Consider the following 15,342-nt stretch of genomic DNA (forward strand, 5'->3'; position numbering starts at 1 on the left):
GCCCTGGAGTTCACTACTATAGGGGGAAGTGACTAAATCATAATACCGTGCCTATCATAGACTATTTCCCAGAGTTTACTATTTGGGGGGAAGTGACGGTATCATTATACTATGCCTATCATAGACCATTCCCTGGAGTTCGCTACTTCGAGGGGCAACGACTGTATTATTATACCATGCCTATCATAGACTATTCCCCGGAGTTCACTACTTAGGGGGGAAGCAACTGTACATTTTACCATGCCTATCATAGACTATTCCCCGGAGTTCACTACTTAGGGGGGAAGCGACTGTATCATTATACCATGCCATGGTTTCTGGGCCTAAATCTTCCTTCTGATTGAGCATACATCATCACAAAACTAGTTAGGATGTCTAGCTGAGACGTCTCATTATGAGTTAGTAAGCAGACCTATATCTGCTACTTAGCCTCTGTTCACACCTTTGCAATGGCAAACACAATCCAAATCACATATTAGGTGTGCTCTGGTGCCATTATTCCTTAATGGCACCCCAACACACTCAGCCTTAGCATGTGCGCTGCATCACGCTACATCGCATCGTAACCTATTACCATGTGATGCATTTGTTAAAAAAAAAGGTGCATGCACTTTTTTTAGTGCAATTTAGATGCAGTAGACAGCCCATTCAAATGGATGGGCTACCCTACTGCAGTGCATCAAAAGCACACAGCAGCATGTCATAGAGGTGTCCAAAGTATTAAATGGTGGAGAGCCTGTTGGAGGCTCCAGATGGAATACAGAAGACACAGACTGGTGGAGAAGTGAGTATAATAATGCTGCTGTTGCAAAGACCTGCAATTTTTTTTCAAGGTCACTCTTTAGGCGCAGGGAGGTGTAGATAAAGCAAGGTTGGACAACCCAGAATGACTAGCAAGAGGATGCTTGAGCTGCTTGAGTTGACCAGAACAATCCTGTTTCATATTCTAGGGATAGAGGGTTTGCTGGGTCATCAATTCATAGGATAAAACAATGAGCAGCCTACAACAAAAGCAATGATCCCATCCCATATTTCATATGTTGTTGTCAATTTGAGAAGAGCTCATAAGACATTTTGCATTGGGTGTCCATCATACTCCTAATCCAGAAAATGCAAAGAACAAAGAATTCTGTATAATGATACCCGTGCCCCGACATTTCATCCCAGGTTGCTGAGATTTAAGAAGCACCATCTCCATCTTTTAATTCTATGCAAACTAAATTACAAGCCTTAATAACTATATTACATGGCCATCATTTTTAGGCTACCTAAAGCCTCATGCAGCACTATCTCTTCTGCTTTATGAAAATGAATGAACATGTACAATTTATTACCGTCAAACTATCATCTAAATTCATAAGCTATTTCTCATGTTTCAGAGATTCTTGTTGGGTTCTCATTTTCTTTGCTTAAAGGAAAAAAAAAAAATCTAGTTTCACATTTATCAGTCTGGGGGTAAGAGGAGGAGGTGTTGGTCCTCCATTTCATTCTCTTTAGACTAATAGTCTCGGGACGGTTTAAATCCCATCTCCTCAAGGCCATTCAATATGTGTCAGCTACAAGTGTCCTTAATAAACCGCCAGATATATTCCCTTTCTTAAAGGTAAAATTGAAAATGAAGCCTTAAGGTGCATACAACGAGCAAAGCCTTCCTGCTTGCCGCTCTGCTATTTTAGCCAAACATTGCTGTACTACAACACTCTGCCTGACTCTCCTTTGTTTGTAATGTGGCGATCCAAGAAAGCACCTGCTTGTGTTGATGGAACACCAACTGCAGGCTCCTTGCAGTCACACACATACAGAAAGCTTGATGAAAAACAAACACCAGTACTAAGAAGTTTCTCGTAGCCACCAATGGGATTTAACCAGCCATGAGTGTGATCGGTGATACAGGAAATAGAAAAAGAACAAAGAGAAAGTAACATACCACAGTCTTTACAAAGCGCACTCCTACAGCCCTCCTACTGACCCTGTGTTGGGCACTCTAGAACTTGTATGCTGGGGATTACACAGAAATTAAATTAAGAGATTAAAGGGATCTTCTTAATTTTAGAACATTTGCATATTACCTGATGTAATTTGGCTGCTTCCTCAATGGTCTAGGTAAAAGGGACAGGGACTATAAGTGATGTCTCCATGAGGCCACAAGTGGTTGTTACAGGTGGCAGTCTGCAGAGCCCACCCACCCATTGCATGTCACTGCCCAATCATCAGCCTAGTAACTCGCTCACATTATCTAAATTAATTACCAAATGCCTGAGAGCTCTTGAGAGCTGGAGTTTGACCAGGATGCACCTATGTGAGCATCACGGTCCAAGGAGAGGATACTGGCAGACCGTGTGATGATGTCATCTTAGAAAGGGTTTAGAGAGGGTCTAAAAAGTAATATATCTTATGAACAGAGCAAAGGTATTTGGGAAAATTTTTTTTTTGGGGTGGGGGATGTTTAAATTCATTGCTTGAAGTTGGGCTTGACGTTGATCTACCATGCTGCCATGTGATGGACTACTGCAAAGGCTTGACTGCTTTTACAAGTAAAGAAAACAAGTCAATGGCTACTTTATGCGTAGAACAACTGTGGCAAGAACAATCTCAAACTGCCCCCCTTTCCCCACCACCACTCCCAAGCATATCTTAAAATTAGAGAAAATGTTTACAATAATGCACCAAGGCCAGTAAGAGGACTGCTGGGTAACCTTGCATTCGATCTTTCCTATCCAATGAGCAAAATGGACACATTTTTCAAAGATAGGTTAAGACATTATCAAGCTAGGCTCCGCACCCACTTCAACACCTACCACACAAAACCGGTACCTGTGCTAGAACTGGCAAAAACAGCGACCATAGCAATAGCGGCCACTTTAGTTTACTGGTATATATATATTTTTTTTTTATCCACAGTTCCACATAGACCAGTCATTGACTGAAGGCCACAAAGGTACCTGAGGGTACCTGAACTTATCCCAAGTGACAGTTGTCACCCATTTCTTCTTAATACTTTAACTAGGAGTACTAAGACTGAATGGCCATCACAGTTTTTGTCACCTTGCCCCTATGCCCTATATCCAAGCCTGAGCTCTATATATCTCTTTAAGTATCTGCTTTTCTTCTGGTACTACCCCAGTGCTGCTTCTCCAATAAACACTACTTTACTATTAGCTTTTACCATCAGCTACATGCAAGCTGACCATTGCTAATTACTGAAAGATTCTCCCTCCTTTCCCTTCTAAAGAAGGAAAGTAAAAAAAAATAACAATTTAGCTAAAGCCTTAGGAAACCATACTTTCCTTTGTGTTATTTTCCTCTTGACCCCTTTTTAGAAATGTGTTGATGGGGTCACATGCTGTAGGGGCATTTTTCTCTGCTTTTCCATGAGAAAAATATATTTAACACAATCAGTTTTGGAACTACATATTTACACCATGAACTGAAATGTAGGAGCAAGTTGTGGTTCAATTGAATTATTGAAGGCCGTCTCGAGTTTTAAGGCTCCCTCTTTACTAAAGAAACAAGTACACATACCTTTCTTAAAGGATTTTCTGGCTGGTCATGAATAGTGATGAGCCGAACACCCCCGTGTTCGGTTCTAACTCGAACTTTCGAACAATCCTTACGCTTCTCCGTCAGCAGTCCTAACTTCGGCACTGAATGGCGCTTAGGTAATGATGTGTAAGCACCGGTCAGCGCCCAGGGAGTGTGTTTATGACAGCCATCATTCAACCTGGAGAAACAGCATCATATGGTGGAGGAACATGCTTTCTGCTGGTAACAGCATGGGATTAAAGCTGAATGTTGTACCAAAAGCTGGTTTCATTTTTAGAAATGCTGGTGTGGTTTTTTTTTTTCCTTTTAAAAATGTCATGCAGCTTTAAGAAGATTAACCTCCTCTAGACACGATTATGTGAAAAGAGCCAAATCCAAAGCAGAATAAAATAAGTATTTTAGAGGGTTATTCACAAAGCTAGCGGAAGGATCAGCCATAGCCCTGGCTGATCCTTCGGCTAGCTTTGGCCACCGGAGCCCTTTGGTTCAGTAGAACCAAAGGGCTGCTGTACGGGCTATTCACTATAGCCCGTACAGCTCCCAAAGCTGGCCGAGTCGAAGGCATATGCTTCAGCTCGACTGAGCCAAAGTGACACCCGAAGCTGGCCGAACGGCTGGCCATTGGCCGGCCGAAAGCCTCGCAACTGACAGCTGGGTGGAGCCAGCTGTGATCTCACAGCTGGCTCCGCCCAGTTGCAATGACAGATCAGCGCCCCCAGGTCACCTGGAGACGCTGAACTGTCAACTCCGCCCAGTTGTTAGTCATTGGCCGGGACCTGCAAGAAGACTAGATTTTGGATCGGCTGAGTCGAACTCCTTCTGCACTTCGGCTCAGCTGAACATGCTGAGCATGTTCAACTGAACCGAAGCAAGCCGATGTACGACTGATTTCAGCCGATGTATGGCTGAAATTTAGACGTACAAGCCTGAAGTGAATAGCTGAACAGCGTTCGGCTCACTTCACTTCGGGTGGCTTATTTACTCGGCTGACTTTGGCAGCTTTGTGAATAACCCTCTTAGAGTCCAATTTTGCCATCACTGAAATCCAGAGACATTTCTAGGACTACAATTTTTAAGAATAGTTCTAAACCTTGGAAAAGACGGCTTGGTGACTATGGTGAAATGTACCGTGGCCAGGCAAGAATTGGGCAACCCTAGCTCAGTCGCCGGCAACCACTCAGTTAAATTGCCCGCATTAATGATAACCAACTACTAAAATTATAAACTGTTTTCTTTAAAAGCTATTTGATTGTGGTTTGCTCCATGTATCAAATTAGTTTGCAATCTCCACACAGCGGCCCTGATTGCAGTTATTTCTGATTGCTTAATACCGCTAATGCACTGGAGTAACAAAGGACTTGATTTTCATGGCAGTGACTGGAGTATTAATGTGTAGGCTGTGTGTAGAATTCCTGCAGTCGCTCGTGCCGAGATGCTGTTAAAATTCTTTCAGAGTGATCGTTTTAATTCCATCTTCACACCCCGTGCACACATGTCTGTGACATTATTATCTGCCTGGCTCATGAGAAGTATTATTTCATATTTAATAACTTATCTGAATATTTACTTGCCTGGATGGGAAGCATTGTTAAAGAGAAACAGTCACCAGCTGGAATCTCTAATAATCTGAAACACCATTCTTGAACTGTTATGATTATATGAAATTAGATTATTTAGATTTTTTTTGTATTATTTATAATGAATTCTCTCCCTGTCAGAGCAGAGGTGTCAGGCTAAGTGCTAGACTGTCCTATTTACAGCCTGAGCACAGTGCTCGTTACAAACACTCATATATTAATGGCACTGTCAGGATTAGATTAAAGGACATGAATGTCTTAGTAAACCGATGTCCCAGAAAGTGTCAATTATCAGCTCTGAGTTCAAACAGGAGACAGGTCATCCTTCATTGGGGAACTTACAGCCTGGCACTGGGCTGACATAGCTGCTATGACAGGGAGAGAATACAAGTCAATAACAGAACACACACACACTCACCCTTTCCTGAGTGTACAGCTGCAATTATATAAGAAGTTCAATGTGGGGATTCAGATTCTTAAACAAGTTTTCTTTCATGACAATGTTCCTTTAAAGAGTTACCCTCGCTTTGCTCATTCAGGACAACATGGCAGTGTCTGCTGATAACTAATACCCCTAGCATTTTATACTCACCAATCTGTGCACCCTCACGGCCAATGTCGGAGCCCTTGCTCCAGTGGAGTGGGGATTCTCGGTGTGTGGGAGCATGTAACAGCCCAATAAGTGCCCGAGCCTTAGCAGCCAATTACAAGGTTTAAACACTTTGGGAGTGTTTGTGATGGACTCCGGTACTCAGGATGAGAATGTCCGCCTCTGTAGTCTTGCTTGCTCAGGAGATATTGCAACCCGATGATCATTAGCTCCAAATCCACCCGTTCACTAGCCAAAACCAAGTCTAGGATGAAACAAACTCTCCTTTATTGAAAACCAGCACAGTATTTATAAAGTTTTGGTGGACTAAAATGGTGTAATATGGTAACATACACTGTACTATAAGGTGTCACTCATTCTCATCTCAGAAACTGGGGAGGTATATGACCGATAAACTCCAGAAAGCTCTGCCACCAGCAGGAGTGAATATACAATTTGTGTAGAATATCCAGCTGCGTAAGGGTCCTGTGGGGCTTAGGGGTCCATTTTTGGTAGATGTGGGTCAGATGGGTGCAGGGACCTGTCCCACTGTCACATAGATTTAGATGATGAACACTTCTACCTAGTTGCCAAATGATACTCTGTGAATAATAATTTTTTTGCTCCACCCTCCCCAGAAAAATTAATAGGGAAAAGCGGAGACAGAATCTGGTCTTGCCCAGGGTCCCTTTGGCAATTCACTCCACAACTGTCCACAAATTAGCTCTTTAAATTTTCACAAGTCCCATCTACTGGCAACCAGTTGGCTCCTTAAACCTTCACAACCCACATTCTCTGGCCATTGATTTGCTTCTTTAAATCTTTACAAGCCAGCTTCACTGGCCACCAGTTCTCTTTTTAAATCTTTGTAAGCCCCATTTACTGGCCACCAGGTGGCTCTTTAAACCTTAACAAGCCACATTCACTAGTCATTGATTTGCTGCTTTAAATTTTCACAAGCCCCATTCACTGGCCACCAGTTCTTTCTTTAAACCTTCATAAGCCCAATTCACTGGCCAGCAGTTCGCTCTTTAAACCGTTGCAAGCCCCATTCACTGGTCACCAGTTCTCTCTTTAAACCTTCAAAAGCCCCAGTCACTGGCCACCAGTTCTCTCTTTAAACCTTCATAAGCCCAATTCACTGGCCACCAGTTCTTTCTTTAAACCTTCATAAGCCCAATTCACTGGCCAGCAGTTCGCTCTTTAAACCGTTGCAAGCCCCATTCACTGGTCACCAGTTCTCTCTTTAAACCTTCAAAAGCCCCAGTCACTGGCCACTAGTTCTCTCTTTAAACCTTCATAAGCCCAATTCACTGGTCACCAGTTCTCTCTTTAAACCGTTGCAAGCCCCATTCACTGGTCACCAGTTCTCTCTTTAAACCTTCAAAAGCCCCAGTCACTGGCCACTAGTTCTCTCTTTAAACCTTCATAAGCCCCATTCACTGGTCACCAGTTTACTCTTAAACCTTTGCAAGCCCCATTCACTAACCACCAGTTGCTTCTTTAAGCCTTCACAAGCCCCATTCACTGACCACCAGTTTGCCCTCTAAATCTTTGCGGCCCCCGTTCTAGATGTTCAGTATATCAGTAGTGTTAGTGGAAGTTCTTAGCGGTAAAGGTGAAAAAAGCCATGTACGGAAAACTAATGGAAGTTTCAGCGCCGGAATGTAATGAACACAAGTGACTTTCGCTCTAGTCAGGAAAAAACAGCAATAACTGAGTAGACAAAGACTTCACCGGCAATCCTCTGGAGCAGATTACACAAATCAAACCGTTCTGATTAATACTAAGTCAAAGACACGGCAGCTCCGGTGATCAATATCAGTGATGCGTTGGCTCCGGGCTGATCCGGCGCACGGATTTCTTTATTAAGGTCTTGTAGCATTTTGTCTCCGATGAAAAGTGCTTGTCTTTACAATTGAATATTGCTTTTGTGCAGTTCATAACCTTGCCAAGGCAAAAAAATAAAGTCTTCCAAGCTGGAAAAATAACACAAGGTAGGCTCTTTGGTACGGTGCCGGGATGGAGCAACGGGCAAAATGTTTATAGGGCATTTTATGGATCTTGGGTGGTGGCTGTCAGTTTGTATCTGTGAGAACGACATCCAGTTATCCACGGGGTGACGGTGCTGAAGGCCGGTTATTACTTGTGTGATGCCTTAGGCAGCCTGTTTACTTGCAAGTATTGGGGCAGAAAGATGAAAATCCGCAGTCTTTTCATAATCCAGATTGATTGTGTCTCTGCGGTGGATTAGCCATTTTAGAATGCTCAACAGATGGCACAGCTTAGGCTTCAGCTATGATGATATTTCTCAGTGTAATTCTATTATGTACTTGGTTGTAGAAGGAGATGCTCGCAGTGCACATCATGTTTATATGGCCATTAAAGTGGACCTAGCACCAGATATATTTTCATATATTTAGATGCATGCTATGTAATGCACAAGTGTGACACTTCCATGTATTTTTATCCTCTCGTGGGTATTTGCTATAAACCTCCAAATATAGGGGAAGAGGGAGAAGTCAATCTTCACTCACAGATAGGAATAGCTGGGAGAGAGGGCAATGTAGTCGTGATGGGTGACTTCAATTACCCAGACATAAATTGGGCATTCCCCCAACAATGTCTTCATTTGCTTTTCTTTCCAGAAGATTGGTGCCATCTTTGTTCAAGCCAGTGTCGTCATCTACTTCCTGGACTGAGACAATCAAGTAAATCCTGGTGTGTGTGTTCATGAATGTCTGACACAGATCTGCCCCTTATGCAGCCTCTCACCTTGTGATGTGCTACTAAGTTACAATGTACAGTCTCATCAATGGGGGAAGGAAAGAAAATCAGGACATATACACATACAAGGGAATCCAGGGCTGAACATATACGCACATGTGCAGTTCAATGGGGTTGCCAAACAAGACAGAATGAGAGTCCAAAATGTGAAATAATGGAATGAGCTCATAAACGACAGCAAGGGACAGCCAATGTGTTTCGGGGGTTTAAAGACCTCCCCCTTCTATGGTGCTTAAACATGACAGATATTCTTATGTAGACATGTGAGTTTTGTTTCATTCCGAATTGAAAGAAGTGCTTTAAATTTGGATGCATCCAAATTCAAATTTATCCGAATTTAAATAGTCTGAAAGGAATTTTAGGGGGGCCCCATGGCAAAAAAAAAGAATTGTGGTCTCCACCAAAATCCCTTACCAGACCCTTGATCCAAGAAGCGGCCTGGCAGAGCAGCAAAGGTGGGTAACAATTGTGAGCCCCTCCCCTCCTGCACTATAACAGGCCACATGCCCTCAACATGGGAAGGGTACTTCACCAGAGGGGGACCCCCTGGCAAATCACATTGTCCCGATGCCCTCCCTGGCGGAGCACCCTTCCCATGTTGAGGGAAAATGATGGGGGTGCAGAGATGGGGGAGGTGCATGATCACCCCACCCCCTTTACTGCTCTGCCAGGCCACTGCTTGGATCAAGGGTCTAGTAAGGTATTTGGGGGTGAGTGGGACTACATGCTTTTTTATTTTTTGGCATGCGGTCCCCACTAAAATTACTACCAGCCCTAAAGGTTCTGGTAAAAATTTGGGAGGTACCTCACGCTGGTTTGTCTGTTTTTTTTTGGCATGGGGTCCCCCCTAAAATTCCTACCTAAAATTCCTACCTGGTAATAAACTCCATCCAAATAGATTTTTTTAAAATATTTGAATCGATCTGAACCGAAAACGAAAAATTGTAATCAATCCCGAATCAACAAATCTGAAATCGGTTAAAAAAAAATCTGAATTGATCCAAAGTGAAACAAAACAAATTTTTTGAGCCTCCATATGTTGTGTAGTATTATGGACTCAAAAACCGACACAGATCCCTAGGGATCAATTGCTTGCTGTGTGAATCAGCAAAACCGCCTACCTGCAGGAGTGACAGCATCACCTTAACATATTCCCAGCACCACCACTGGCCATGGGGTGCGGGTTGTTGCTGGACTGGTCCGCTCCTGGTCTGATGTGTGCTGCTTGAAGCTTTTAAACGTATAAATGTTAAAGTGACATTAAAGCCAAATTTTTTTGCCCTCCCCCCCATGTAAATGTTAGCACTTACTTCAAATGATGTCTCTTATTCTGATCTTCCTCTTCTTTCCTGATGTTTTCATTTGTCCCTCCAGCGGTGCAACATCACTCCGATCCAGCGCTGACTGCTCTGTCTCTCCGATGCAGCGGTGTCTGCAGGCGGGTGCACGCGTCCATAGACTTACCTTGCGTCTCTGCTCGTTTCCCGTCCGAGAATCGGAACTGTGCATGCGCCCGCCCCAAGATCCTTTGCGGCCGTACGATCACTTCCTGATTCTCGGCGCGGGAGCGAGCAGCGATAACGAGGTAAGTTTAAAACCAGTTCTACCGCTTCCTAGCAGTATATATAGGCAAAAAAAACGGAGGGTTTAGAACCCCTTTAACCTTTTTTTTATTGCACGAGATCCATGTGTGCTTTTTCTTTTCAGAGACCTTCTCTGTGTCCTGGTGTCTTACATTCAGGCACTTTAGGACTGGCAGAGTGGCCTTAGTAAAATGACAATCTTGTCAGGAATTGATGCTTCCCAACAGTTCACTGAACGAAGCCTGCTAGCATCACGATGTCCACAAGTCTCAGTCAGAGACATCGTTCCTCGGGGTGCTCCTCTCCCATAGAAGGACAGGGCTCTGTGTAGTAAGCTGGTATTTGCATCGCAGACAACTGAAGTACAACACTCGGGCGACAGCTCATCCATCGCCCGTTCATCTCCAATGCTCATCTCCCCTTAAGAGTGACAAGCACCCAAATCTTCGGGACAGATGACTAACCATGGCAAAACTCTCAACCAGCCCGCAAGCAGATGATGAATTTTAGTCTTGCATGATCACCTTCAGGAGCCTCCTCTCACGCTGCCACTCGCACACCAACTGCCTGTCAAAAGTGGCTGGCAAATGAACTCTGCTGGAACTCACTCTACACAACAGAACAGATTATGCATCAACTATTGATGTTCATTTATACATTCCAAGGGTTGAGTCCACCACTGAATTCTGATAAACGATATTGCTATAGCCCACCTAGGGCAAGTGACCTATTAATATAATTGGAACTCCACCCCTGGCCCTTTTCCCCAATATCCAGGCCCTGCCGGCAAAGTGAAATTTCATCTGTATAGTAACCAGGATTTGCTCATTAGTTTTAGGGATTTTTGCACACAATGTATAAAGCTGTGGCTGTTGTGCAAATGAAGCAAAATCAAATGTTCTTAGTTAGTTATTTTGTTCTTTTGTTAGTGTTCTAGGCCATTTTCTCTTCTGGCCATATGTTCTTATTAAAGGCTATTTTCTCCTCTGGTCAGATATTCTTAGTAAGGATGCACCGATACCAAGTACCGTACTCGGTACAAGTACAAGTACAGATACTTTTCCAGGACTAGACTAGAGAAAAATTCAAAAGTTAGGAGGCAGCTGCCATTTGTAAGGAGCACACGGAGCTCCTGGGATTTGTACATCTCTGTTTTAATTGTGGTATTGTGTGGCAATCCCACAGTAGAACTGGGGGTGGTAGTCACCCAGAACTCTCAGCCACAGGGGCTGAGCAGTTCCAGGAAACAAATTCTGCTGCTGGAAAAGAACTAGCTTTGCAGTTCTCTCGAGGTTTTCTGGATTTGACATGGGATCCTGGAACTGGGAGATGTCTAAGAGAATTGGGAGGGATGAAATCTCCATTCCTGGGTCCATTGTTTAGTAGTGGCCAGCACCTAAATGCACACCTGTGCACAGCACTTATGGGAAGGGCTGCACTTATGGGAAGGGCTAATGTTTTGGGGGCTCCAGCTGGGAAGAGGGACAGGTTGTGTCCAGGAGTCAGACGAACTCCACCTAGAAGGCAGAGTGGAGCCGGGTGGCTCTGTGTGCTAGAGGCACATGGAAGACAGCCAAGTGGGCTGAGAGAGCCAGTTACACATGAAGTATGTGCAACAATCTTTGGTCGGTGAGAAATTGTCTACTTGCTGAGACATTAGCAGACTGTATGTTGAAGCTTTGTAATTCTTAGGCTATTGTTTTAGGCTATTTTCTGGTCGAATGTTCTTAGGCCATTGTTCTAGACTATTTTCTCTTATTAGCCAAATGTTCTTAGGCTATTGTTTTAGGCTATTTTCTCTTCTGGTTGAATGCTCTTGAGTTATTGTTGGAGGCTATTTTGTTTTCTGGAAGAAAGGTCTTAGGCTATTGTATTAGGCTATTTTCTCTTCCAGTGCACTGTTCATAGGTTATTTCTAACAATGTAGAATACAGAATAATATGGAAAGATGGTAATATTGTTTGCGTTTTCAGTTCTATTCACAGGAAGTGACAAGGACACAACATTTCTAGCAAGGTATTTACTGTTCTTGCTAAAAATATTCTTAGCCTGAAACGTGAAAATGAATGCAGCCGCCAGATCTAAGGGCTGGCATGTAATATGCTGTCTTTTGCTTTTGGGGTTTCGATATACTTTAATACAAAGTTGAAGGGTTTTTCTCTGTTTTGTTAAACTTCTTTAACCCCTTCCATTCCCTGGGAGATCTGCCTATTTACCACTACAGACTTTGTGTATTTGACAGCAAATGAATCAATGCATTGTGCTTACAGGCTCCATACACAATTATGTGTTTGTCAGAAGCACGACATACCAATGCATGACATGGGAACTTCAGCCTGGAAAATTATTTTCAATAAAAAGAATTTCACATTAATACATCATTGCTTACTCCAGCTGTATTTGTACAGCCTTGGCCTGTTTTCATGCCACTAGATATGAATGGTAATTGCTTGCTTTTAACATATCTGAATATGAAATATCAGCTTTTTTAACACTTCGGAACTAAACCCTTCAATACAAACCCCCCCACCAAGGATGCAACGTCTGCAAGCTCCCTCACTGGCACTAAAATCTTCTCTGCAGCTTCTCCTGGGTTCGGGGTCTTTAGCCAACTTGACTTGCTGGATCGAAATTACGCAACTCCTGTGCATGGGCAAGGAAGTTCTTTCATCCCAGCAATGAGGTGTGCTGATAATGTGCATTGCGGTTTTTTTGGGGGGGATACAGCAGTTCCCGTAGAGGTGCGTTTGGATTGCAGGCAAATCAGGTTGAAATCACCCTTTTCTTGTTTTTTTTGCATTTGGACAGCTCTGCATTTGAATGGAAAAGGCTGCATTTGGCATATACCCCCATCTACATGAGCCCCAGATAATACAAACTATCCTCTTTCACCACTGTGCATAGCAGGCAGCACCAGATGCCATACCTTTCCATTACCACTCATATCCATTGACTTCACTCACACTGCAGACATCCAATGCAGTTGTAGACCTTCCTCAAACTCAACATGTTCATACTGCCTAGCTCAACCCCTCTTATCATGTGATAACACTCACACATGCCCATTGGCCACTCAGGTTCTAAACACTGCATTGTGGGAAGGCGGGGGAGAGTAGTGGCTAGATAAGGCACCATACGGTGCTAGCTATGCATGGCATGGTTTTATTTATATATGGTGACAAAACAGAAGGAAAAAGTAAGAAAACACACTCAGAACACTGTATAATGGCAAAGAAAACCCCAAAACTGTGTGCTGCAGAAGGACTTTAAAATTGTCTGCCACCACTAAGCATGAAGGTATATAGAGGTCCTTAACACCAGATCAGACCACTTCTCATAAGGCTCATGCAACCTGGATCTGTGACACCTGTGCGAAGCAGATTGATATTGCTGATCCCTCTTTATAAAAACTTCTACTTCAGTGGCAGGCAACCTTGGCACTCCAGCTGTAGGGAAACTACAACTCCTAAGGCAGGCAAGACTCCCAGAGGTAGAGGCATGATGAAATTTGTTGTTTCACCATAGTTGGAGTGCTGATGTAGCCTATTCCTTTTCTAGCAGCTTGGCTGTCATATTGACCCTCTGGCTTCAAGACATTTGGCATTACTGAGGCAAAGCAATTATGCAGATCAGCTTTGACCTCACTTTGACTTTTCCAACCTGCATGCTTATTCCAGGTCAATGGCATACTGAAGCCAGAAAAAAAGCCAGGCCAGTGTTTTCAAAAGGTGGTCAGCAGAAGCTCACTCTGTTTTCTTTTAAAGCTCAAATGAAGTCACAGAGATCTACTGTATATTCACACTGACAGACGTTGTACAAAGAACCTCCAGTATTATAGACTGGCCTTCACTTTCCAGCAGTTGCGCAGTGTGTCTAAATAGGGCTGTGCAGTCATATGTGGTCCCAGAGATTGACCACATTGCCCGCTGCACTCTGTAAGCTAACAGGATGGGTCAGACTAGGGTTGCCACCCGTACGGGAATGACCCGGACAGTCCGGTTTTGGAATCCTGTGCCCGGGTACACTCCTTTGGCAGACCCGGGCACAGGATTCAAGCCGCAGACTTGCTCACACTTATGGCCCGCTTCCTGGTTGGCTAGGAAGCTTGTTTCCCTTGTTGCTAGGCAGCCTGCTCAGTCAGGAAGCCACACTGCCTAGAAAAAAGTGAAGTCGGCTTCCTAACCAATCAGGATGCTGTGAGGTGGGTCGTGACGTGCCGCCCAACTTCCTGATTGGCAAGGAAGCCGACTTCACTTGCTGGTAGGCATCCTGGCTTCCTAATCAATCAGGAAGGCCAGTGGTATGTCATGACTCACGTCCTGGCCTCCTGATTGGTTACGAAGCCACGCTACCTAGAAAAAAGTGAAGCTGGCTTCCTATCAGGAAGCGGGTTGACATCATGACTCGCCGCCCCTCTTCTTGATTGGTCAGGAAGACTGCCTTCGTTCTTTCTTTCTCAGCATTAAAAGTCTGCTTGTAATGAGGGGTGTAACATTTCTCATGTACGGCAGCATAGAGCACTGGAGTGAGAGACGAGGGAGTACATTTCCACCGCAAGAGGGCATTGCTAAGAGCAAATAATTTAAAAGAATCATAACATACAGAGGGAAAAAAAGGCATGAGACTTTAATTTGGCTTTAAAAATGACTCCAGGATAAGCAAATATTGCTGAGATACAAGAGCCATGTGTATTCTTCCTAAAATCTTGGTGTGCTTTGTGTATTTTTTTTTTAAATAATCCATTGTGAAACTTTGCCTCTGTGCAGGATCTTTCTGTAATACAGACCAGTCAAGCTCTCTCAACTTGTACAGGGTGACTGGTCCTGTTTCCGCACCCTCCTGTCATTTTTTGCAGGCAGCCTGTAGTGGGTGGAGCCTGCTGGGCCCCTCGCTCTGCTCTTTGGATATGTGAAGCAGAGTGATGATGTCACTGCTACTTTTAAATGGTGAAAACTGACTTTGTAAAGGCATTGGGTGCACACAAAGTGGATTTATATCCTTTGTGGCCTTGAGGAATATATTTAAACACATCTGTAAAAAAATTATTTAAGACAACTGGACTTCCTGTATTTTTCTTGAAGATGTTTCACTGGACATTCGACCAGCTTTCTCAATTCAGAATGACTTGTACAAAAATGATCGGGGAATACACGTACAAGCCAGTGAAAACAATGTACGAGTCATTCTGAATTGAGAAAGCTAGTTGGACGACCAGTGAAACGTCTTCAAGAAAAATACAGCAAGTCCAGTTGCCTTAAATTAT

General features: G+C 43.6%; 1 protein-coding gene across 1 annotated transcript in view; it reads right to left on the bottom strand.

Annotated features, from left to right (window-relative positions):
- The window catches only part of CDH13 (cadherin 13), a 557,182-nt gene that overhangs the window by 84,481 nt on the left and 457,359 nt on the right, over positions 1-15,342 (bottom strand). The window lies entirely within an intron of this gene.

The sequence above is a fragment of the Nanorana parkeri genome, unplaced genomic scaffold, assembly GCF_000935625.1.
Source record: "Nanorana parkeri isolate BGI_ZX_2015 unplaced genomic scaffold, ASM93562v1 scaffold216, whole genome shotgun sequence".
NCBI lineage: Eukaryota > Metazoa > Chordata > Amphibia > Anura > Dicroglossidae > Nanorana > Nanorana parkeri.